We start from the raw sequence: 24413 nt of genomic DNA on the forward strand, positions 1-24413 counted from the left end.
AACAAGGGTATGGCACAGTTATCATCATTTGCACAGGGTGTTCTGTGTGTGTGTGTATGTGTGTGTGTGTGTGTGTGTGTGTGTGTGTGTGTGTGCGTGTGCGTGTGTGTGTGTGTGTGTGTGTGTGTGTGTGTGTGTGTGTGTGTGTGTGTGGGGAGCAGGAGGCCTAGACTGACACAAAAGGTAGTGAATGCGTGTGAGTAAGTAAGAGAAACAGGCAGACATTTGGATAAAGTATCAAATGGCCACTGAGACAGAATGAGCTTTAAGTCTCATGACTGACCCATGTAACTGTTATATGTGTTTGTCTGTATGGACACTCCAGATTATAAAATTTGTGTGCATGTCTACAAGAATACAGCCAAGCACTGTGTTAGCTCTACATCCTGGTATGTTGGACGGGTGTGAGCCATACATGGTAGAGGTGACTGTTCAGGGTCATCGTCCCTGACCCTGAGTACTGTCTCTGCCAGGAGATGCACTGGCACGTTCACTCCCACATTCAGATGCACTGCTGCTACCTGAACATGACTGATGTCTGCTGGATGAGCTCTCCTCACAAGTATGCCCAAGACCACGACCCATGGCCTGCCATATCTGGGTGTGGACACCTCAACCACTGATGAAGCAGTGAAAGTAGTGCCACTATGGGACCTTGATTGGGCATGGCCACATCAGCTAACATCAGATGATGTGGCTGACTTACACCCATGTGGATGCCGTCCCCCTCTGAGCAGACATTCCATCACAGACACCACCCATTCCAACGTGTCATTCATCCGATACACTGAGTCGGCAACATGATGGAGGCAGTCATGCATGTCAGCCTGTGCCACATTTACAACCCTAAGCATTTCCTCGGAAGCCCTATTGGAACATGCCTTTGCCTCCATGATGGCCTTAAACATATGTGGAGTGGCACAGAAAGACATGCCTTGATCAGGTGGAGGATGGACAGCAGACCTTCTCTGAGAAATCCTAACAACCCTCCTGTATGGCACCTCACCCACACGTTGGCTATGACCAGAGTCAACAGGAACTGAAGCCACAGTAACCACATTACCCTGATCAAGTGTCTCACCCTCCACCTGTCCAATATCTGAGGGCTCACTGGAATGAGTTTGCATAGAGCTACTGGCTGTGTCCATTGAAATTACAGGGGATGGTTGAATGTCAACCTCCGTGTCATATTCAACCTCTGCACCCCCCGACTGTGCCTGTATTTGGCCACCATCATCATCAGAGTCTGTGGATACTCTGACATCAGGTGGTAAGAGTCCTACACTTCCACTGTCAGGTTCACCTGTGATAATAAGCAACAAACACAGGAAAGAAATTAATAGTTCAATATATGCTAACAAACTAACATTGGTGTCACTACCACAGATGGTACAGCAATACACTCACAGAGTCCTAACACCCATCTCACACATATGGATAAATTAATATTTCTGTGAAATGCTCATCAGGACTGAAATAACCTTTATGACTTACAGTGTGTAGATGACTCCACATTTGCTAGGGAGAATGGTCCTGGAATACAGGGGGAACATTTTTGGCCTGCATGTCCATTAACAATAAATTTAACTGAAACTTGGATGACACGTCCACCCTAAGCCCATAAGTAATGAACCCGAATGTGTTTTTAACTATATCAAGCTGTAACTAGACCCCCAAAAATATTTATTAAACCAACTTAAGTATTGCTTTCAATTGTTTACTATACAAGAAATACTTAAAAATTGACATAGGTAAGCCTACCTGGAAGTTCCTCCTGGGATATACTTGTTCTCCGTGAAACAGCAGCACCAACATCAATCACATGCTATTGTACACTTTCTACTGAGCTCTCTGGATCCTTGACATTGGACAGGAACTCTTCATTTGGTGTCAGTGGTGGTTGTGTAGCAGACCCCCTCTCGGGTAGCCAGCTGTCCACAGGTCACTGCAGCTGCTCTCCTCCAGGCTGATGAAATTATATCAGTGGCCGTATGCTGCACCTGATCATATGTCTTGCTGTGCCCCCTAACATCCTTCACATTGTTAACTATCTGGTTCCAAATTTGCATTCTTCCAGACATATCCCCATTTCCTCTTTCAAGCAGAAAGCACCATGTTGCCCAAATGCTTGGATGATCACATCATTTTTAGGGTCACTAAAGGAGTGGTTGCAGGGACTGGGATGCTTGGGTGCTATAGTCTGAGGTGACATAAAACACAAAAGAAGGATACTACATACACATAAACATCACATAAATAAAAGTCCTGCTTAGATATAACTAATTACTACATACAGAAAAAAGCAATAGAGAAGAAGAATCAGAACAGAAAAACAACAAGCTGTCTTGACCCTCTCAAACACTACACCCATCTCACCTGCACATCCCAGTGTCTGTGAATCCTTCTCAAACACTACACCCATCTCACCTGCACGTCCCAGTGTCTGTGAATCCTTCTCAAACACTACACCCATCTCACCTGCACGTCCCAGTGTCTGTGAATCCTTCTCAAACACTACAGCCATCTCACCTGCACATCCCAGTGTCTGTGAATCCTTCTCAAACACTACACCCATCTCACCTGCACGTCCCAGTGTCTGTGAATCCTTCTCAAACACTACACCCATCTCACCTGCACGTCCCAGTGTCTGTGAATCCTTCTCAAACACTACACCCATCTCACCTGCACGCCCCAGTGTCTGTGAATCCTTCTCAAACACTACACCCATCTCACCTGCACGTCCCAGTGTCTGTGAATCCTTCTCAAACACTACACCCATCTCACCTGCACGCCCCAGTGTCTGTGAATCCTTCTCAAACACTACACCCATCTCACCTGCACGTCCCAGTGTCTGTGAATCCTTCTCAAACACTACACCCATCTCACCTGCACGTCCCAGTTTCTGTGAATCCTTCTCAAAGACTACACCCATCTCACCTGCACGTCCCAGTGTCTGTGAATCCTTCTCAAACACTACACCCATCTCACCTGCACGTCCCAGTGTCTGTGAATCCTTCTCAAACACTACACCCATCTCACCTGCACGCCCCAGTGTCTGTGAATCCTTCTCAAACACTACACCCATCTCACCTGCACGTCCCAGTGTCTGTGAATCCTTCTCAAACACTACAGCCATCTCACCTGCACGTCCCAGTGTCTGTGAATCCTTCTCAAACACTACACCCATCTCACCTGCACGTCCCAGTGTCTGTGAATCCTTCTCAAACACTACACCCATCTCACCTGCACGTCCCAGTGTCTGTGAATCCTTCTCAAACACTACACCCATCTCACCTGCACGTCCCAGTGTCTGTGAATCCTTCTCAAACACTACACCCATCTCACCTGCATGTCCCAGTGTCTGTGAATCCTTTTCAAACACTACACCCATCTCAACTGCATGTCCCAGTGTCTGTGAATCCTTCTCAAACACTACACCCATCTCACCTGCACGTCCCAGTGTCTGTGAATCCTTCTCAAACACTACACCCACCTCACCTGCACGTCCCAGTGTCTGTGAATCCTTCTCAAACACTACACCCATCTCACTTGCACGTCCCAGTGTCTGTGAATCCGTCTCAAACACTACACCCATCTCACCTGCACGTCCCAGTGTCTGTGAATCCTTCTCAAACACTACACCCATCTCACCTGCACGTCGCAGTGTCTGTGAATCCTTCTCAAACACTACACCCATCTCACCTGCACGTCCCAGTGTCTGTGAATCCTTCTCAAACACTACACCCATCTCACCTGCACGTCCCAGTGTCTGTGAATCCTTCTCAAACACTACACCCATCTCACCTGCACGTCCCAGTGTCTGTGAATCCTTCTCAAACACTACACCCATCTCACCTGCACGTCCCAGTGTCTGTGAATCCTTCTCAAACACTACACCCATCTCACCTGCACGTCCCAGTGTCTGTGAATCCTTCTCAAACACTACACCCATCTCACCTGCACGTCCCAGTGTCTGTGAATCCTTCTCAAACACTACACCCATCTCACCTGCACGCCCCAGTGTCTGTGAATCCTTCTCAAACACTACACCCATCTCACCTGCACGTCCCAGTGTCTGTGAATCCTTCTCAAACACTACACCCATCTCACCTGCACGTCCCAGTGTCTGTGAATCCTTCTCAAACACTACACCCATCTCACCTGCACGTCCCAGTGTCTGTGAATCCTTCTCAAACACTACACCCATCTCACCTGCACATCCCAGTGTCTGTGAATCCTTCTCAAACACTACACCCATCTCACCTGCACGTCCCAGTGTCTGTGAATCCTTCTCAAACACTACACCCATCTCACCTGCACGTCCCAGTGTCTGTGAATCCTTCTCAAACACTACACCCATCTCACCTGCACGTCCCAGTGTCTGTGAATCCTTCTCAAACACTACACCCATCTCACCTGCACGCCCCAGTGTCTGTGAATCCTTCTCAAACACTACACCCATCTCACCTGCACGCCCCAGTGTCTGTGAATCCTTCTCAAACACTACACCCATCTCACCTGCACGTCCCAGTGTCTGTGAATCCTTCTCAAACACTACACCCATCTCACCTGCACGTCCCAGTGTCTGTGAATCCTTCTCAAACACTACACCCATCTCACCTGCACATCCCAGTGTCTGTGAATCCTTCTCAAACACTACACCCATCTCACCTGCACGTCCCAGTGTCTGTGAATCCTTCTCAAACACTACACCCATCTCACCTGCACGTCCCAGTGTCTGTGAATCCGTCTCAAACACTACACCCATCTCACCTGCACGTCCCAGTGTCTGTGAATCCTTCTCAAACACTACACCCATCTCACCTGCACGTCCCAGTGTCTGTGAATCCTTCTCAAACACTACACCCATCTCACCTGCACGTCCCAGTGTCTGTGAATCCTTCTCAAACACTACACCCATCTCACCTGCACGTCCCAGTGTCTGTGAATCCTTCTCAAACACTACACCCATCTCACCTGCACGTCCCAGTGTCTGTGAATCCTTTTCAAACACTACACCCATCTCACCTGCACGTCCCAGTGTCTGTGAATCCTTCTCAAACACTACACCCATCTCACCTGCACGTCCCAGTGTCTGTGAATCCTTCTCAAACACTACACCCACCTCACCTGCACGTCCCAGTGTCTGTGAATCCTTCTCAAACACTACAGCCATCTCACCTGCACGTCCCAGTGTCTGTGAATAAAACCGCAAGGCAGTTTCCAGATTTAATATTTATAAAATCAAAAGTGACACACTGCATATTCCAGCAATAATCAAACTACCTTGATTAAAACCATAGATAACAGAACATAAATAAGAAATATTATTATTATTTTGTTTTTGTCCCTCTATTATGTTTTGTCTCTGTATTTCTTGAGCTAAGAAGAGCAGACCTTTCTCAATGTGTGGAGTAATGCATAGAGTTACATTTTTCATGATAGTTTTTGCAAAGCTGGGAAATACTGCTCAGTGAAGCTGCCAGTCTTTGAGTTGGGTATAGCGCTTAATGTTGTATGTCTTGCAGCTTTGTTTCTATTCCCTGCCCTGTACATATCCTGTTCACTTTGCTTTTACTGTTATGATTCCTTGCCTGCTTTACTGTTGCCTTTTATTTTGTATTTTTCTGCATTTCATGGCTCCATTTCTTCACCTTCTAACCCCTTTTGTTTATTGGATGCCACTCATTTTGTCATACCTACTGCCAGGCACCGCTTACAGTGCCTTCGTCTGGTTTAATTCTGGTAATATCTGCTTTGTGCTACTTTTGGAGGGACTTTGGCTTGGGTAGAGAAAGTAGATGGAAATTACCTGGCATTCTGTTTTTATGCAGTAAGGGAGAAAACCCTTGACTCTTTATATTCATTTTCTTTATTCTGTGCCATGACTACCATAATGCTATTTTAACTGTTTATACTATTTGGAGCTTTTCTCCCCGTGCCTCTGATGAAAAAGGGCTTTAGCTCAGTCGGACACTCCCGGTCAACAAATGTAAAATAAATAAAAACTAACTACACACTATCTCCTCTCTCCCGCTACTATATTTTACACTGCATGCCCCCGTGTCTGTTAATAAAAATATGAATGGGAATTTCCGGGGTTAACATTTACAAATCCTGAAAACTAAGACAGTGCAAATTCCTGCAATAACTAAATTGTGACAGCTAAAACTGTTAACAAATGACCCATTCATTACATAAATACATACCAAAACAACATAACCACCAGGACCGGTGGCTGAAGCCTCTCGGATAGCTGACAGTATGTAATAATAAAATAAACACAGCAATTGTAATGATAAATGCCTGTAAAGCAGAATGAGGCAATTCCAAAATTGTGCCCCATCCACTTGAATGAAAAATAATAACCCATAACAACCAAATATTTGCAGCCAATCACTTATAGTTTAATGCTCAGTAATGGTTCACTTCCGGTAAGCGAGTAAATGTGGCAGGTTTTCTTGTAGGAGTAGTATTTTGTAATGGCGAGGCACTTGGGGGGGAGTTTGTCTCCACCTTTGCATAAATATATAACATGTCTATCAATGGAGTAGGCACGTAGACATTCAGCATTTTATGTAAAGTCATTTATTTGTTCTTTTAGCAGCAATGCTGTGTTTCAGTGACTTTGGATTCTAATGAAGTGTATTAATTTTAGTAAATTGAAAATGCCTCCTGTGCAGTTGGAATTGGAAACTAATCAGTTGGCTCCAGCATGTGGTCCAACTTCAGGACCCCCTCATCCAGCTCCAGGCAGTGGAGCAGCAGTCCGGTACTCCTGGAGTTAGGCTTAGTATACTGATTGACTTCTTACTGCAGAGTGCAGACAGCCTACCATGAAATTACAGTATTGGCAGATCTGTAAGTAGTACCAGCATCTTCATTTATAATGTGATAATTTTACACATTTTGCACATCCGCTGAATATTTGTCATTTAGTTAGAAACATCATATCATCAAACAAACTGGGTGTAGAATAATTTGAACATATTTATATACACTTTTGCATTTAAACTCTGGACGAGTTTGCTTGTGATAAAATTACTTTTAGCATACACCTTATTTCTGTGTCAATGGAAACTTTATGATTTTTGTTTTATTCTATGAAACTCTGAAAGCAGAACAAAAGCATTGTCAGCGTATTCAAAGTGTTGCCCATTTATCTGATAATATTTACATTGTAGTGGTAGTTATATTTTAGTAGACTTTATATAGCACTTCCCTGTAATAATGTTTCTTTTAAAGTAACAGGTAGCTGGCATAATGGTTAATGTGTTACCTCAGAAACACAAAGTACAGGGTTTAATTCTCACCTTTGGGGAAATTGTTGAAGCTTAAAATGATCCACAAAGGCATCTAACTTAATGCTTACCTATGAAACTATGTCCAAACTACAGATGTTTTGTTGTCCGATCTCGCCTTAATTCTTGCTGGTTGGGTTTGGAACCGAGCATTGGTTCCGACTTGGCCTACTACAAAAGCTTGAGGGCTTTTACTGGCTTGAGGTTATCCCCTGTCCCATGATGCAATGGGAAGAATACCCAGATCTCGTTTGCTGCTCAAGCGCTCGAGAGGTGTTTCTGCTGGCTCGTTGGCTAAGTAGTATTTATATTATTGTCGTTCTCTTCTTTATGAAAGTTTTTCTCTTTACTAGTGACTTTAAATCAATGTGCTATCATGTGCATTAATTTTTTGTAGGTCTTGCTGTACTGAGAGGTTGTGTTTTTTTCCTTGTTCCTGTCTGGGCCTTACATTTTTCCTCAGAGAGACACATTTAAGTTAGAGGGCTCCATGTGGCCCATTTAAGTTAGAGGGTTGCTACACTTCCTTGTGTGGTATTTCTTCTTATTCCCCCATCAGAGAATCTCCGTTTAAGTTAGAGCAGTTCTATTTGAGAGATCCATTTAAGTTAGAGGGCTCTCGGTGGCCCGTTTAAGTTAGAGGGTCGCTACCCTTTCTTGTGGGATGTTTCTTGTTCCTCTAGTTGAGGAACTCCATTAGAGGAGTCTTCCTTTGTTTTAGAAAAAAAAAAGTTTTTCCTGTTGTCATTTGGTAGTGTGCCTTGAGTGCCTTAGTTAGTTTTGTTTTGCTAGTTTTGGATTCGGCTACATAGAGCTGTATTTTCCACTAAGCTTGTTTTTTTTGTCAGAAAGTTCTAGAAATGTCTAAGGAACAAAAAAAAGAAGGAGCCTAGACAGTCAGGGTTTAAGAAATACATCACTTCTGTGTCTCTGCTGGACAGTAGCACAGGAAAATAACTTTCTTGGGTGGCGTAAGCCTAGTACCTACCGATGAACCTATGAAAGGTGTCAGCGAGACTCGTAACAGGTTCTGGGGACCATGGCAGCGGCGATTCTTCTAGTACCCCTAGCATGTCTGCACATGAGAGTCCTCCAATGGTTACTGTTTGCCCAATGGTCCATGCAGGATCTACCACTATCACACCAAATAATAATCACGGATTAATGCAAGCAGAATCTTCTCTGGTGGCTTCATACAGACCAGTTAGTCTTGGGGTGACCGTTTGTGTTCCCACAACTGACAGCTGTTCTAACCACGGATGGTTCCCAGGTTGGGTGGGTGGTGGGCATTATCTAGGAAAGACTGCCCAAGGTTTATGGCACGAGTATGAGAACCACTTACATATCAATGTCCTAGAGATGAGAGTGGTGCTGTATGCGTTGTGAGCATTTCAGGACTCTCTTCCAACAGGAAAGATTGCTATTCAAACAGACAACATGTCAGTAGTGTGGTATATAAACAAACAGGGGGAACCAAATCATATCCCCTATGCCGAGAGGCACAACAGGTATGGCATTGGGCTGTATCTTCTCGATGTTTTTGATAGCAACACACATCCCAGGGAAATCCAACGTGATAGTGGACAAATTAAGCGGAGCAATTGTTTTGCCTCATGAGTGGTCCCTGAACCAAGAAGTTGTGGAAGAGATCTTCCAAAAATGGGGCCATCCTTGCTGTGACCTCTTCGCCATGTCCATGAATGCCAAATGCAACAGCTGCTTTGCCCTCATTCCCCCTCTGGGGAAGTCACCGAGGGATGCACTCATTCATAATTGGCCTCCGGGACTTCTGTATGCCTTCCCTCCTTTCCCCTTGATACCCAAAGTACTTCATGAAGTCAACACATTGGGAAGCACCATGATTCTCATTGCTCCATACTGGATTCATCAGCTTTGGTTCCCTATTCTCCATGTCCCCATTCTGGAGGAACCTTGGATTCTGGACCCAGTTCCAGACCTTCTGACCCATTCCTTGGGAGCATTCCATCCATCAATCCAGACCCTAAAATTGACAGCTTGGCTGCTTCACTTCCACACATAGCTAGGTGTTATGATTTTTCCCCAAAGTTCAGACATATTTTGATTTCCTGACACAAACCATCCACCAGGAAATTGTATTCCAGTAAATGGAAAATATTTTCATATTAAACGATAGACACAATATTGATCCCTTCACAGTTCCCATGGCAGCTATTCTGGAGTTTCTTTCTAGTCTCTTTGAGGAAGATGCAGCGGCTGCTTCCATTAGGGTTCAGCTGACAGCCATATCTAATTTTCACATAGGAGAGATGGGGATGTCTATCATGTCCCACAAACTATGCAAAGCCTTTTTGAAGGGAACCTTTCTTCTTAGATCCTCAGTCAGGCAACCTCCAGCTCCTTGGGATCTGAATTTTGTTCTAGCTGCCTTGATTCTTCTACCTTTTGAACCTGCATCTTCCTGTGACATGAAGTTTATATCATGGAAAACCCTCTTCTTGGTAGCCATTACCTCCACCAGAAGGGTCTTGGAACTCCAAGCTCTCTCTGTACGCCCTCCTTATTTGGTGTTCCACAAAGGCAGAGTATCAATAAGAACGAACACATCCTTTTTACCTAAAATCTGTTCAGAAAATAACTTGAATCAATCTGTTGAATTGCCTGTATTTTTTCCCAACTATAGCAACAAGGCAGAGTATAAATTTTGGATGTCCATAGACAGTTGCATTTTTATTTGGACAGAACGAAAAACTTCAGGAAATCAGACTAGATTTTTGTTTCTTATTCTGAATCAAGAAAGGGGGTTCCCATTTCTAAAGTAACTCTGTCGAAATGGCTTACAGAGTGTATTTCCTTTTCTTACAGTAATAATGACAGACAGTTACCTGGAAAGATAAAGGGTCATTCCATGAGGGCTGTGGCAACGTCATGCACCTTTCAAGCCAAACTTCCTATGGAAGCCATTTGTGCAGCCGCCACCTGGGCCAAAACTCATACTTTTGTTACTTATTACAAAGTAGACATGGTCTCCTGGAATAGGACTTCCTTTTGGTTCACTGTTCTGTAGAGTCTATTTTTGGGAGCCACTCTGGGATGAAGGTGCTAGGGATGCTATCCCAATCAGCAAAAATTAAGGTGAGATAGGACAACATAACATTGAGAAGTTATGTACTCACCATAACGTTCCATGTTTGTTGTCCATCTCGCCTGTATTCTTGCTTCCCACTCTACTTCCCCCTCCTTCCCCCTCCTTCACTCCTGGAGGATCGGATGGATATATATACTCATGTACATATATGTTCATATGTTCCATATGTTGTGTATGTGAACTTTGGAGTTTCTGAGTTCCTCCTTCCTTTATTTAATTCTAAAATGTCTTTTCTGTATAGATGTGGATATGTTGTTAGAAACACGGTAAAGAGGCTTTAGCATGCAAACAAGACCTGGGTATTCTTCCCATTACATAATGGGATAGGGGATAGCCTCAAGCCAGTAAAAGCCCTCAAGCTTTTGTAGTAGGCCGAGTCATAACCGATGTTCGGTTCCGAACCCAACCAGCAAGAATACAGGTGAGATGGACAACAAACATGGAATGTTATGGTGCGTACATAACTTCTCATTTAATCACAGGCTTTCTATAAGATGTGACAAGTTCATGATGAATTAATTTTAGAGTAAGGGGTTGGCATAATAGTTCAAGTCTTTACCTGTGAAATACAAGGTTTGAGTCTGAACTCTGGTTGTTGGCTAATCTTGTAATCTGCAGACTGGTGGGTTTCCTCCAGATGCTCTGGACTGGTTTCCTCCCACATTCCAAAGACATGCAGTAGGTGGATTGAACACTCTAAATCAGCCATAGGTATGAGTGTGTGCATGAGTGAGTGGTATGAATGAACTACCATGGCAGAGCTAGCCACCCTGAGGTGAAAACCTTGGCTTGAGATGACTGTCACTGCAGAAGTGACACCCCGACCCCATGTGCAAAATGGGAAAAGGGGTTCAAGATGGATTGATGTACAAGTCCCTCCCATCCCATGTGTTTTTTTCTATTTGCACTTTCTAGCAGTTTGTGTTGAGCTTTTATTTGGTTATAGCACACAACCTTACTTACACTTATGTATTTGTAGGGGAGAGTTGTGAAGTGGGAAGGGAGTTTTGCATGTGGTGGTCTTCTGTATTGCAGTTGCAGGTGTGTGTCTAGTTTGCTAGCAATATGACTGATGTGGAGCAGACTCTATATCCTTTAAGAATGTTGACAGTTGACCTCACAAAGTATTACAGTAAAAGGCATACATAATCTGTATTTTTTAAATACACACCAGACAGCAGCACAGTGTCTTTCAGTTTGTGAGAAAAGATGTGGTGCAAAAAGTGTAGTCTCAAAATTCATGCAAACAGCGAAGGCTATTAAATAGAGGTGTGCAGAATCCACGTGGATATAAGTATTCCTGTGAATAGCTGTTAAAAATAGTTTGTTGTGGGTAGTATATAATAAATATATATAAGGTGTGATGTGTGTTTCACCCATTTGTGTTTGTGTCTATCGCTGGCAAATTAGATAAGACATTTTTTATTCTTTCGATAGATTGTTTTCAGTCCTGGAGTTTCTTTTCTGCAACCAGCATGTAATAGACAATGGTTGATGTTTTAGGAATAGCACAAGTTCTGTAGAAGAATATCTGCTGTGTGTATGAGTTCACTAACTGGTGGACAGGAATTCAGCACACAACAGGATTGAACTTTGGACCTTGTAGCTGACAGCCAGTAACCTGCGAAAGATGCATTTTGCTGCAGCTGCACTGATCCATAATCCTTTTAAGTACAGACTGTGTGCATTATTGATGCCCTGGGCTTGATTAATGAAAAATGAAAGTTCCTTACTTGGCATAAATTTATCTTCTTGAGCCTTGCCTCAAGCGATAAATACGTTATTGTTGTTATTGTTGTAAATTTATCTGAGGTGAGCATTGCTGAATTACTCTTCTGGTCTGTTGGGGTTATGGATTGTACTTGTATACAGTTTTTCAGTTCACTTGTTCTCATCCTTGCACACACTGTTTTGTGAACTCTAGTAGTTTTGCTTATCAAAACCAACATACTTTATGCTATGTCCATATTTCCCTTCCTGAAGGGATCCCTCATTTAAAAGACATCAGAATGAGACTCAGATTTAATGTTACATTAGGCATTTTCCATGCTGTTCTTTTACCTATGTAGCTGTTATATAGGAGGCAAAATGACACCTTCAAATATAAACAAGACTGCACTGCAGTGCATTATAAGCATAGACCTAGCCTCTACCTGTTCTGTCACCTGTATATCACCTATAGCCTATCACCATAAGAATATGATCTAAAAAGACATACAAAATGAGGCTAAGAGAGATGCTTGGTCATACATAAACATCTACAGAGGTGAGGTTCTTATTTGCTGTATCATCACTATTTTGTCCATTCTTCAGTTTGCCTTTAACAGCTGGTATCCCACAAGTCCATTGGAGTGGGCAGGGTTCAAAATAATGTATGCAAATGTTATGTTAATCAATGTACAGTTTTGTACCTATTTTTCATGGGCCTTTGTCAAGCTTTTTGATGTTTCCAGGTTGAGAGGTATGTTAGTGAGCAGCACACATTTCACAGTTGCTGTTCAGTAATATCCACTCTCCACTGCATTTGTTGAAATCTGTATATTATTGCCATTTAATATTCAAACACATTTTAAGGACATTGATACAAAATGCCGTAGGGACTCCATGTCTCAGATTATTTCTCGGATAAGAGAAGAATGAACAATGTCTGATCACTTATTGCACTACATCTGAAGTTAACACGTATAAATAATTTAGAAGTGGACAAGTGCGATGATATGTCTTGTTAATACTATGGATGATTTTGGACTTGCTTTTACTGACAATAATATTCATTCCTGTTGCAAAGCTGTTTCTGTGGCAAAGAGAGATAACACACCCTTACTGTGTTTTTAGGTTCATTGGTGTGAGAATTTAAATCCAGACTTGTATACAAATCTTTCATGTATACTAACTTTTATTTTGTACTGTTTATTATGTATATATTTTTAATATACCAGTATTTGCCCGGTGTGTGGCTTAGCGCAAACATGGGAAATGGAGGAATACAATAAATGTCATGCAATATACTTCTCTGATAACCAATACATAGACTACATCTGTGGATCACGTGCGTGTGTAGCACATCCACTAAACACGGTGATCCTCACAGTATATATCATCTGTAAATCATGGTTCAGCTCTCGCATTCGTCTTTTAAGGATCAAACCTACGAAAACTGCTCACGTAGATAAAACAAGTTTAGCTTTGCTTCTCACGTTTGCCCATCGCTTACTGTCATGCAAACCTGGACTCTTGGCTCACATACAAAACAGACAGAGTGCCTGCAGACTGGATGCAGACATTCTCAATTTCAAAAAGGATACATTGTTGAATCTTTTTGCTTTCCATTGCGCAAACTCACTAAGTAGTGTTGCATGGCAGTTAGCAACCTTCCCCTGCGGGTCTAGAACACCTGCAGAGAGGAAACAGACAGTAGACAATTTTGAAATGGATACATTCTATCAAGTAAGTTGGACACCAAGCAAACACGGTAAGTGGCATTGCATTGTGGTCAGCACACAGAAGTTAATAACGAATATGAAAATATCCAGCTGTTTTTTAACTATTCCTGTGACAGCAGGTTTAAGTGTAGGGCTGCAATGCAGATGATCTTAGGTTCTAATACAGCAAATTCCAAATATTTTACTATTGTTCCATTTTACTTTATATTAAAATTCAAATGGAAAAAATTATTACACACTCCTAATTTTATTAAGGATTGTACAAGCAGTTTTAAAAAAACTCATATGAATTATTTGTGTGAGTGAGAGTATACTGACTAATATGTTTCTGTAATTATAATTGTGTTCTCTGGCCTTGGATGGTCATCAGACTTCAATAATAGTCATATACACAGGGATGTATAAACAAGACCTTGTCAGGTCACACATACATGGTTAACCCCTCATGTATATTTGTATGTAAGTAATGAGTAAGTCTGAGAAACACTTCTGTGGCAAGGATGAAAAATCAATGCTGTGTAAGACAATATTCTGTCTCTTATGCATAAGTTTGAATCCCACATTATAAAAATTAATTTCATCAGTGTGTAAACCCCCCCCAAAATGTGTCAGGTTATAAAATTTATGCCCCCAGTACATGGCTGCAAAGTTAAATCACCTAACAGTTCCAGCAGCAAACAACCCTCAAACAAATGCCAAGTGTCATATTAACCTTCCAGTTTCAAAACTGCTTTCTCTCTCTCTCTCTGTTTGGCACTGTTGCTCTCTGCTGAACATCGTGTATATGCAGTTGGCATCATTGTTCAGGTCTGCACACTACCAGTAAATGAGATAACAGGCATTGGTGGGAAATCATTCTTAACTGTTGCTGTTTTCCCTGGTTGGACATATCTGATGGTAGACGAGAAGGTACTCAATTTAGGGCACAGAACTGGGGTGTTGAGGAGTCCAGAATCTTCACTGGACACCTTGTAAAGTGTCAACTAAAGGCTCTTGCAGGGGGACTATACCGGCTTTCAGTACAAGTCTAAGGCTTGGAATAGTCTGGACAAGGCTGTCTCCAGTGCAACTGGCATTCCATGCACTGGAGAACAGTGTAGGCATCATTTTAATGACCTGTAAAGATGCAAGAGGGATACAATCATCCAGTGGCTGTTTGGGTTCAGGACTGCTGACATCCCTAAGTTGTGCAAGTTTACTAATAAAGAGAATTTATAGTTGATAGAAAGCTGCATATAGGCAAGACTAGTATGCATAATGCACTTCTCTTGTTCTCTTCTGTTTATTCCACAGCCAACATAGAGATTATGGCAAATAGAGATGCCCATACTGAGAGTCTAGAGAAATGGAGGGAAGCTAGGGGTATGTATGCAGCACAACAGAACTATTATTTTATCTAAATTATTTATTTTCTGTACAGCTGTAGAAAAGTAAGCATGCATATCCTAACTGTAAAAGCAAGCATGCATGCTTCAGTCTGTAGCACAAGCCAACTGCAGGAGTCAAGTCTAATACTGTAGTCAGACATTGTGGATTCAAATACCACAAGTAACAAATATATAGTAAAATCCTTTAAAAATATTGTGCATAATTTAATTTCAACAGAAGTGGCATAAATGGCCTGCTGTTAACTTAATCTTCATAACTGGAGCAAGCATAATTGCAAAATATGCACATTGCAAGGGTAACTTTGAGCAATCCTTAAGTATAATTTATAGTTGTTAAGAAGTATGCTTAAATGTAAAAGTTGAGATAAAATACTTTATTATTGTGATAATGCATTGTATATCACATATGATGATACAAATTTTCTTTCACCCCAACCCTTATCTCTCTTTTTGTTTTCTATGTTTGTCAAAAAGTTTTCATGTCATCCATCTCTGACAAATCACAAAATGATTTACAACACAATGAGGTAGAACAATCCCTTTGGCTCAGCCTGACCCCTCTCCACCGACTCCTGTATTGATGCCCAGCACATCTGGGACTCAGCCTGCCTCTGCTGTCCTGCACTACCTGGGCAGCTGGTGCTGTGGTGCCCTCTGGGAGTAGTGGCAGAGGTGGGGATTTTATCACCCACCAGAAGATGTCAGGGTTTGTGTGTAGGGTTGTGCACAGCACCTTTGGTGCATGGTGCATGCCTATGCCGGATAGAGAGGCTGTTTTTATTTATGGTCCATAGGAGAAGACATCAAGCACTCCAACAGCCAGTGGAGTAAGGGGACAGTGATGACTGTCCTGTAGGTGAGGACTAGATTCTCCACTGTCCCCACGTTTGATGGGCATGGGCATCTGTTGTCCCCCCTAGCCTCAAACATGGTTTCCTCAACCTGTCTCTCACCGTTCCTGCATCTTGTCTTGTTTTTCCTGTTTGTTTGCATCTGCTTCCTCACCTACACTACTTACCTGACCCAGAAATACCTACATCCCTTACCCAACATTCCTGTCTTACTGAAGTAAAAATAAAACGGGCACCTGTCACACACACAAAAAATATTGTCCCATACATTGCTCTCCACTTCACACACATCTTTTTGACACACTTGATTTGGTCAAATTGGCTATAAAACATGATTGCTTTGTTGTTACCATTCTCTGTTGAGGTGACAGTCCAAATCCAGCTAATATTCTATGCAAATTGTCATGTTACACTATTGAAGAAGTGGATAGCTATGTTTTTTTCTACTTCTCTCCTGCACATTCCTTTCCCTTTGTTCTTCCCCCTGCTTGCCTCCCATTTCACCACTTTCCCATCGACCCCACTTTAACACCTTTAATCTGGTCAAAATCACATACAACACACATAAGTAAAACAAACAAACAAACAAAAAAAAAAAAACAAACAGAAAACCCCCCAAAAAACAATGGAGCCCTTCATGTTTTGTCCTCTGTGTTTGCATGGAGTTTGGCATTGTGCACGAATACCAAGCGATGGTGAGCGGCTCATCAGTGGTGTGGTTACCTCCACGCAATGCTGCTTAAACATGCTGTGTTGCCATAACACACAGTGAATGTAGGATAAAGAATTATTTCATTGCATTATCAATACATATTTACATCTATTAGATATACCCAGATTTGAACCCTATATCACCTGGCCTCCAAAAGAGATGTGTCAGTGCATTTATACCTGCTGCCACAGAGTCTGCTAAGCAGCAGATGTGTTTCATACACTCAGTACTCAGAACTCTCATAATTGTAGCAATGAGGCTTACTTTTGCTCACCGCTTAACTACAAGCAAACAGGGAGAGCACTATAAATGTGTATGTTACATGTGCAAACACTGCCATCAATTGCACAAACTCGCTGCTCGGCAATGTGCTATGAAAAGTGCACAAACAGCATGTATTACTCATGTTTAATGTCCATTTAAACTTCATCCCATGAAAGTACATGCAAAGGCACGTTTTAAGAAAAGAACACATATTTACACTGCAGCAATCTCTTACCTCCACCCATGTACTTCAAGCTTGGTTTCTCAGTACTTATTCACAAATATATCAACTGCACTAAAAAAATAAATAAGAAATGATTTCTTATATACCATGCACATCATTATAATGAAAATCCACATTCAGATTTCCCAATACATGTAGTAATGTGGACAACTGTTTGCAAAGAGCTACCAAACCTGTCTTTTTAAGGTATACATGCACACTGGGAATGCAACAGCAAATGCTATACTTTGCACACTCATCAGTGTGGTAACATGCAGATCCTTAGTATCTTGACAGTTGCAAATGACTAGCTATCCATTTCATTCAGACCTCCCAACATCTTCTCTCAAACATCTAGTGATGATGTCATCCACAATACATTATATGTGTGTGTGGGTGTTTGTGTGTCTAGTCTGAAGAGCATAATTGTGTATCCTGCAGTCATCACTACAATCCCATGGAGTACTAATATTTTGACAATTGGACATGCCTACACATCCATTTCATTCAGTCCTCCCAACGTCTTCTGTCAAACATACAATGATGATGTCATCTAATATAAATTGTCCTGCAGCCTTAAAAAAGTCAGACTTGCTGTGGTGCTTGTGTTAAATATAGAGGACTGTAGTTTGTGTACTTAGGTAGGGGGTCTGTTCTCACTGCAGTCAACTGGTGTGTGTGTGTGTGTGTGTGTGTGTGTGTGTGTGTGTGTGTGTGTGTGTGTGTGTGTGTGTGTGTGTGTGTGTGTGTGTGTGTGTGTGTGTGTGTGTGTGTGTGTGTTTATTCACTTGGTAGACATTATAGAAAGCATTTTACACCAGCATGTGGGATGATGCTATTGCCATTTTCTCCTCACCAGACACTGCCAATGTCATCATTTATAAAGTGTTGTCCGACAGTCTCCGTGTCAGACTTGTGCTGTGGCACTTGCATTAAATACAGAGGTCTCTTGCTGGTGTACTCAGATAGGTATGAGGTCTGTTCTCACTGCAGTCAAATTGTGTGTGTGTGTGTGTGTGTGTGTGTGTGTGTGTGTGTGTGTGTGTGTGTGTGTGTGTGTAACATTACAGGAAGCATTTTACCCCAGCATGTGAATACTGCTATTATCATCATCTTCTCAACAGACTTTGCTGATGTCATCAGCTATAGCTGTCCCTCAACCATGTTATGTTAATGTCACAGACTAGGTTAAGATCCCTAGAGCAAGGGGCTATTGTACCATTAGATTTGCGGATGTCCAGTATTTCCATCAAGGCAGGGTCAGAGACTGGCCTGTAGTCCAAGCACACATCACCTCTCAGCAGCATACATGATACAGAGTACAGTGACAGTGCTTTCAGTTTATCCGTGTACATCATGGCATGGTTTGTAGGCCCTGTATTTTCTTCTTGAGAAAGCCCTGTGGTCTCTCCAGCTGCTGCAGGTGTCAGGTGAGGTACATGCAAAAGTGAGCATTATACTCTATTAATGGTCTTAGGATTGTTGAGTATAGTGGTGGTATAACATCTTCAGACCTGGATATGTTGTCCTGACTTATGAGGTGCACAATGTAAAATGCTTTCCTTACCCCTATGAAAACATAGTGTGTGATGTTCAGATTGCTATCTTCCTGTTTTCCCAGGTCTCACACCACTGAGTTTGAGCTTGGAGGTGTGTTGTAATTACTGTAATTAGAGGGGAATTTCAGTTTGCAAAAGTAATAATAATAGCACCTTGTTCCGTATAGTTTTAGACTGTGTGGCTTGGACAACAGTTGTTTGTCTGTGTTAGCCCATCTTGTGATATGATATGTTTACATTATTGGGGGACTCAATGACTGCACCAAGTTGCAACCATCAGCAAACTTGGTAAGTCAAAAGCTATCTAATTTACCTTGGACTTCTGCGAAATAGATTCCAAACAGTAAAGGGCCCAGCCCAGATCCTTGTGGTATGCTACTGGTGACAGCTGTACTGACAGAGGTTGAGTCACCAACTTTGACAGTCTATGTTCTGTCAGTGAGCCAGTTGGCTAGCTATCTAGTGGCACAAGGCTTAAACCCCAGTTTTTTTAATTTCTCCAAATCTTTTGGGTTTCTAATACCATGATGGGAATGGACCCTATTCCTAAGTCAAAGTATGATTAAAATTCATGAAATTAGTATTGTTTCACTCTTTGATGTCAACCAGAAGTGTTCTTTGCAGCAGCCGCAATGTGCCCAGTAATGACTCCTTCTGCAATTTGTATGGAGTTACATGTACTGGTTGCATATCTAAATATGATTGTAGACTTTTTTTATAAGACTTGTTGTTCCTACTACTATTGGAACTATCTGGGTATCTTTCTTCCACACTGCTCTCATTTCTGCTTGCAAATCCTGATATTTTATGACTTTGTGTCTCTCTTACACAAGACACTGTAGTCACTGGGTGTGGCGATTTCAATGATCAATGCTATGTTTGTCTTCTTTTCTTGGACCATTTTCTAGCATCTATCTTTTGAACTGTTGGCAATGGATGATTCCATCTGATGTAGACTTCATCATTTTCTATGATGCTTTGTGGCTCATGTTTCCAGTGTTTTTAGCCACTTCAGTACCATAATGTTTGCACAACCCCCAGTGCAGCAGTCTTGCCACATTATTATGCCTTTCAGTATACAGTCCGTATGTCGTAACCAGCAACAAGGTGTGCAATTGTTTCCAATTCTGTTTTACAAAACCTGCATTTGTCTGTTTCTTCCACATGTTCAATGGACTTTGTAAGCTAACATGTATGTAGCCCACTATCTTGTGCCACCAATATTAACCTTTCATCACTTGGTTTGAATTTGCTTCTCCTTAGCCATTCCTGCATTCGTTCCTGACCATGAGGTTCTTCCAGAAGTTTTCTATATTTGCAACTATAATTATGCATTTTCCACATTTATTGCCTTCTTATCTGGTCCTTCACCTTATATTCTTTATTTTGTTTTTTTTTGGCACATTCTGTTGCTGCCTGATTTTTATCTACTTGTGGTTTGATTTTCATTACTGCTAGCCTAAGCAGGGATCTTAGATTTATTCTCCTCATGTTTCAAAACTTTCACTACATTTGGGTCTTGTGAGATCAGCAGATATGGGTGGAGTCCCACAATTGCAGATTTGTACATGTAATCAATTTCAAAGAGGGCTATCCCTCCCTCAGAACGGGGAATATATAATCTTGGTATGCACTGATTTTTATAAATCATTTGGTGAGCATATAATCTATCCAACATGTTTTGGGCCCAGTCAATCACTCCAAAACTGTAAATTAGGACAGGAAGAGCAAATTGGTTTATAGCTTGTATTTTGTTCCTAGATGTCAATGCTGTTTTCAGATTAATTTAAGTCTTCTAAAGTACTCCTTACTAAGTTTTATTTGCATTTGTTCATGCTTTATTGTTGATCCTTCATCAGTTCCCAAATATTTATACACTCCCTCTTAAGTTCTTTTATATCACATTCTTGTCTCAAACTGATGTTTTCCTGTTGTTGCAGTTTTCCTGTTTTAAAGCTTGCTTTTGAACATTAATCAAGACCAAATGACATTCTTATATCATTCTTATATCATCTGAAAAAGTTTTGACAACTTGCAGTTGTGCTTTCAGTTCCTCATCTGATGAGCTATACAGTTTTAAATCATCGACAAAGGGAAGATAAGAAGTGCTTACACTTTGTTGTTTTCTAGGAGCCAAATTATAGCCATGGCCTAAGCTGTTAAGTAGACAGCTTAATCAGTTAAGGACAAGGCAGAATAGCAGTGGTGACAGGGAGTCAGCCTGGAATATCCCCCTTTGAATGTTGATCCCTGGAATAATAATTTGTCCTTTATCATGGCTTAATTGCAAAGTGGTCTGCCACTCTTTCATGGTCACTGTAATGTAGTCAATCAGTGTAGGGTGTATCTTATTCATTTTAAGCAGTCTTTTATCCATGAATGTGGGATACTATCAAATGCTTTTTTGTAGTCAATCCATGGCATACTTAGATTCTTCCCCTTTTTACAGTTCTCCACTATGACTTTAACAACAAATGATCCTTTGTTCCATATGACTTTCTTCTATTGCTCTTTTGTTGTATTGCCATAATTGAGTTTTCTTCTAAATGACTACAGACTCTGTCGGCATAAATTCCCATGTATAGTTTATACGTTGTCGGAAGGCAAGTTATTGGACTATAATTTTTAGGGGAGTTTACAGGTTCATTCTTAAGTAGGAGCATTATTTTTCCTGTTTTAAGCCAGGTTGGTGTCTGTTTGGGGTGTGCATATAAATAGTTCTTATTCAGGGGTGAATCTTTGTGCAAAGATGTTAATACTTTTAACCAAAAGTTAGGTACTGTATCTGGGCCTGGGGTTTTCCAATTAGAGACTTTTCTTAACTTTTATTTCAATCTTTTTTGGCTGTTACTTCATTCCAGTTCATATCCTGTACCTTTAAACTTCTTATTCTTTCTTTAACTTCTATCCATTTATCATCTTTGTTATGTTCCACAAGATCTTTATATATATATTTCTCCAAAATGTATCTATTTCTTCTTTTTTTGACAGTCTTTCAATTCCTTTTACCTTGTTTACTAATTCTCTATAAAACTTTTTTGGGTGTTCAATAAATTGCTTATTTTGTACTTTTCCTTTATATTTATCTTCATATCTTCTAAATTTTCCTGCCTTTGCTGAAATTTTTAGTTTGTTATTTGCGATAGTACATGATAGATCCTGGTTTGTTCTAATACTGCGCAATGCTTTTATCACATTTATCTTTCTGTTTTTTTTATCTGTTCCCTCTTCTACAATCTTCTAACAGTGACACTTCTTGTCTTAACTGCTGTATAGTTTTCTTTATTAGATATTTCCATGATGGTATTCGATTTCTCCCCTTCCTTTCCCTCACTACTCTATGTTCTTGTGGTAAAACTTTATTGGTTATTAATCTAGCTGCACAGTAATATATCCTGTTTACTTCTGTTATATCACACGGCTCTCTATGAACAGTCCTAATTACTGTGTTCATTTGTTTTATTAACCTTCTGCAGTCTATTTCTGTCATTGATTTTGATATATCTGTCAATGTCTATTAAATCAAGCAACTCTTCTCTTAGCTCATTTTTTTCTAAACTGAGGGTACATCCCTTGTTTTCCATTTCCTGCGGACATTCTGTAGAAGGTTCTATAGCATCTTCCTGTGGCACATTCTCTTCAGTTTCATCCTTTGCCATCCGTTGTTCTGTCATATGGGAATTCACTGGCCTATCACTTCTTAACATTGACTGTGTCAGAGTTTCCAAAGTTTCCTGTTCCTTCCCTTCCTGTCTAGCTTCAAGTGAAAGTTTATACTGGTTTCCTGTGGTAGGCTCCAAATTATCTTCATATGACACCTGACCAGTTGCTTCCTATTCTACTGGTTTCCCCTTAATTTGGATATCCATTGCGCTATCATATTGTGGTATTTTCTGAATTAGATTTTCTACACTGAATCCTTCACTTTGGAGGCACTCCATAACCTCAATTTCTATTTCTTTTAACTTCTGCATTACTAATCTCATTTTCTACTTTTCCTCTTTGTCTTCTTATTTTTTGTATTGTAAAGTTTTCCATGTCTGGATTCCTTTGTTTGTATTTCTCTTCAAATATCTTTGATGCTGCTTTTTTATATTGGTTAGTTTTGCTTTCTTCTTTGCATAAATATGACACCATATTAAATCTTTTTCTTTCCCATGTGCATATCTCTTCTTCATATGTTTCCTGATCTTCCTGCTTCTCCTTACTTTGTAGACTCAGTCCATCATGCTGTGATGTAACCTATGTTAGACCTTCTACATCAAATCCTTAATTTTGCAGGCATTCTATAACTTCAACTTCTATTTTTTTAACTTCTACTTTACTAATCCGCTTTTCTACGTTCATTTCAATCTTTGTGATATTATTTTTTATTGTGAAATTTTCCATATTTGGATGCCTTTGCCTGTATTTCTCTTTGAATATCTTTGGGGATGCCTTCTTTATACTGATTAATTTGGCTTTCTCCTTTGCATAAACACTGCACCACATCAAATCTATCTTTCTTTGCCATGTCCATATTTCTTTTTTATACTTTTCAAAAATATCTAGGTTTTGTTGTTTATATTTTCTCACTTCCTTAGATGCTGCTTTTTCCAAACAGATTAAAGTTTCTTGGTCTATGTACTGTTTTTTCAAAAATCTGTTATGTTAATGAAGACAAATTGTTATTTGAAGCTTCTGACAGTTTTTCTTGTGGAAGTATTTTTCTTTCCTCTAATTTCTCTCTTAATCGTTTTGTATATCTTGTGTCTGGAAATTCTGGGATTTTTGCATAATAGTAGCAATACATAATTTCTTTCTTATCCTCAATAGTCCACTGTATCGTCTTTATGGATCTTCTTTGGCCTATCAGTTTTTGTGATTTTTGTGGACTGGGGGGGTCATCCTCCCCTGGGCCTGGCTTGGCACCATTGTAGGAATTTTTCTGTATTTTGAGGATTCTACACTGTCATTTTTTCCAGTCCTGGCCCCATTGCGCCTACCAGGATTGGGCACTTTTTTATCCTGGGTCTTGTGCACCCAGCTATCTCTTTTAAGTTTTGACCTACTTCTGTCCATGATATATGCTATGTAAATGTCGCCTTGGTGAGATTTTGTAGAAAACAGGGTCCACCTCATGAAGGTACCCACTAAGACTTGAGGATGAATTCAGTTTCAGCAATACTACTCTCCTTTGCTTGCTGACTTTCATCTCTCCATTTGCACCCTCTTTCACTTCTCCATTTGGACCCCAACTGGGAGAGTTTATCAATGATACCTAAGTAGGGGATTGTGTCAAAACCCTTGGCCAGATCAAGGTATGTGGCATGCACTGTCTTACCTTCATCCAGAGCTTTGGTGACTTTCTCAAAGAAGTCTAAATTGGTTGGGTCTAGAGTTTGAAGGTCACCTATGTCCTTGTTGATAAATTCCATGATGATTCTTTCCATGGCCTTGCAGATGAAACTGGTTAGACTTATAGGTCTATAGTTCCCAGGATCGGTTGTTGCCCCCTCCCTTTGTGCAAGGGGATTACTGATGCTGTTGTCCACTCCATTGGAAC

The sequence above is a fragment of the Protopterus annectens genome, chromosome 2.part0 (assembly GCF_019279795.1).
Source record: "Protopterus annectens isolate FY-2018-M chromosome 2.part0, PAN1.0, whole genome shotgun sequence".
Classification (NCBI taxonomy): domain Eukaryota; kingdom Metazoa; phylum Chordata; order Ceratodontiformes; family Protopteridae; genus Protopterus; species Protopterus annectens.